Source organism: Eumetopias jubatus, unplaced genomic scaffold, assembly GCF_037043125.1.
Source record: "Eumetopias jubatus isolate StellerSeaLion01/CBP00866 unplaced genomic scaffold, mEumJub1_p1.0 scaffold_6, whole genome shotgun sequence".
Classification (NCBI taxonomy): domain Eukaryota; kingdom Metazoa; phylum Chordata; class Mammalia; order Carnivora; family Otariidae; genus Eumetopias; species Eumetopias jubatus.
In genome coordinates, this window is record NW_028274812.1 from 96479842 (window position 1) to 96483000 (window position 3159).

Consider the following 3159-nt stretch of genomic DNA (forward strand, 5'->3'; position numbering starts at 1 on the left):
TTTATCAGATCTTTGATTACTTAAGGAACTGAGTCTTTGCTATTAAGAGAACCAAGTGTTTTACAACTGTGTGATTTTTCGTATATGTTAAATTTCATAGGAAGCATTGTCAAATAAGAAGTGATGCTAAACTTTCTTTAGAGTATATTGTATGAAATTCCTAAACCTGATATGCCCCAGTATCATGGCATCAGTCATCATTCAAAATGTATGTTAAGGAAATGAGCTAATTAATTCTCTTGTCTTCTCTTCTCTTGTCTTCTCTTGCAGTAATGAAGTCTCATCAGATCCTTAACCATGGCCATTTTTAAGTCTGTCATTTGCAGACAGTTACTATTTTACTCTGATGTTTAGGCAAAAAGTTCCTACAAAAGTGCTTCATCTTCAAGGGGCTTCATGGAAAAGACTGACAAGTACAGGTTTCTGATCATTAAGATCAATTTGCCTTCATGTGGGAGAGATACTAATAAACCTTTCAAGTACTTTCCCAAGGCTACCTGCACAGCCCCACAATATGTCATAAGTAGTAGCCCGAGACCTGTCCCTCTTCTTCACGTCAGCAAAATAGGCTAACTGCATTGATGATATAATGTTACCATGTGAAGATTTGCCTCTGCTGCAGGACACCTAGCAGGTTTTACTGGAACATCTGCAAGGTAGAGGATGGGCAGTGAACCCACAGAAATTTAAGGCCTAGGCATTGCTGCAAAGCTATGGGAGTTGTCTGGTTAGGTAAGACTCATGTTGCCTCAAGTGCTGTAATTGATAAGGTGCAAGCCTATCCAACCCCTAAGACTGTGGAAGAAGTGCAAGCCTTTGCATGACTTTTAATGCCCATCTGGCTCAGTGCCCCCATCCTTTACTCTGCCTGGTAAAGAAAGGGCATGTGTGGTACTGCAAATCAGAGCCGCAAGCCATCTTTGGAAGGCAAAAATACTAGCAAAGTAGATTAAAGCTTTGGGCGTTTCCTAAGTAGGGCTACCATCTGAGTTAGATGTGTCTATGACTCTGGAAGGGGATGAGTCAGGCACTGTGGCAGAGTCAACAGAAGGGCAAAGTGCCCCTAGGATTTTGGCTATAGCTCTGGAAGGGGGTTAGAGACTTGATATACATCCACAGAGCAAGAGCTCCTAACGGTGTCTACAGCAGTCTTTCAGGTAAAGCCTCTCACACAGCAGCTAGGGCAACAGCCAGTGGGCTGAGCTCAGAGTAGTCTGGCTGATGATTACTCAGGACCCCTGGCCATAAACCCTTTGCACTCACAGCTGAGCTATTCTAAAGGGATTCACCCTATGTCTCAGACAATGGGAAGCTGAGGGGTGGATGATGATGAATAAGCCCTTGTGAGGACAGGATGTATATGGAAAGAAAGACACTTTTCTTTCAGTTTGTCTGCAAGAGCCCGAGGCAATCCTCACTGTTTTTCATGTATCCGTTCATAAGACACTGACATGCGCTGACAATCAGACAGCTGATGCCTTAGCTCAGGTACAAGTCTCAGTAGACCCTTCAATAGATACAGAAGACTGGGTGCATAGAAAGCACAGCCCCCACTGTGCCCAAGTAGGATGGCATATTGCCAAGGAAGCATGATTGCCCTTAAAGTACAGTGACACAGATAATGCAGTAATAACATGTCCTGCTTGTTCTGAACAATGCCCAAGGCAGGGAGAAAAGAACCTGGGGCCATCCACTGGAGTTCCCAAACAGTGAGGGATTGAAAATTGATTACGTTTTCCCCCTCCCTTTGAATGAAGCTTCTAAAAATGCCCTGTTTTATATGGACATTGCATTTGGCCTAACCCAAGTTTGCCCTGTCATCATGCAAACCAGGCTGCCACCCTCAGGGTTTAGAGAAGCTAAATACCATAACAGATACCCTTGTTGAATAGACAGTGACCAGAGGTCACATCTCAAAGGTCATGATGTGCAAGACTAGGCAAAAGAACATGACATTGAATCTATGTCTCATCTCCCCTATAGCCTGCAAGCCACAGGGTTGGTAGAAAGGGAAAATGGAGTATTAAAGCAGCAGATTAAATTGTTAACAGATAAAACCACCTTCCCAGGTGGACTAAAGTACTCTCCCAGGCTTTAATACATTTGAATAATCAACTAGTAGGGCCATATGCCAGAATGGTGCCTATGCCATTATCCAAAAAGAATGTTGTGTATTCATACCTGATGAATCTCCTAATATATCATCTTTATTAAATCACATGCAGACAAAAATTAATGTCCTGAATGATCCAACCCCCACCTAAAGGACTGAATAAATCAGCGGGGGTCTTAATGGAAAAAGTGGCCCCTGGTTTTGAGAATCATTGTCTTAATCTGTGTTTTCTCTTACATGTGCTTACTGTTGCTGCGGCATCTGCCCCCAGTGCAGCCAGGTGGCCACCAAAGGAGCCACCTCCATGGCAGTGACAACCCTTGCTGACCTCTCAGGGCCTGTTGCAGAAGAGGGGTGTGTGTGAGATTATAAGAGCTGATATGAGGGAGGGTGAAGGAGGTGGGTGTGGGAGCTGGAGTGCTGGGGAAGCTTATCAGAAAGACATGACTGCCAGTTGAACTGTGAGCTGGACATGTGCACTCAAAGGCTCCTCACCGCCCCCCCCCCCAAAGAAGCTCCTGTGTCCTTGAAATGTGAGTTCCTCTCACGTTTCTTGCTCTCAGAGACTACCACAATGACACAACCTTGAGAGAGTAATGTGGTGTTGAGAATACCTGCATGGTATACTTGACTAAATCCAGCTAAGACCTCTCTATATAAAAACTTTTAAGATTTGGCAGATGGGTGAAGGGATCCATTTATTTTGCTGCTGCCCTAGGCAAGGCTCATATGTAAACTCCCTTTGCTTATTAAAACTGCCACCTACCAATCTGGAATGGCCTGCCTCTTTCCTTCCATCTCTTCCTGCCTTCTGAGTACAGGGGCAGGTTGCAGATGACACCTGGGAACCCCAAGAGGGTTGTGAACCTAAATTCAGTGACTGCTGCCCTTAAAGAGAAAAGAGAGGGAGATTTGACACACAGGGAAACAGGTAGGAGGCCATGTAAAGAGAGGAGCAGAGATTGGAAATATTCAGCTACGAGCCAAGGAACTCCAATTGCCAATAGCCACTAAAGAAGAAGAAAGAAAAGAAGATGAGAAAAAAG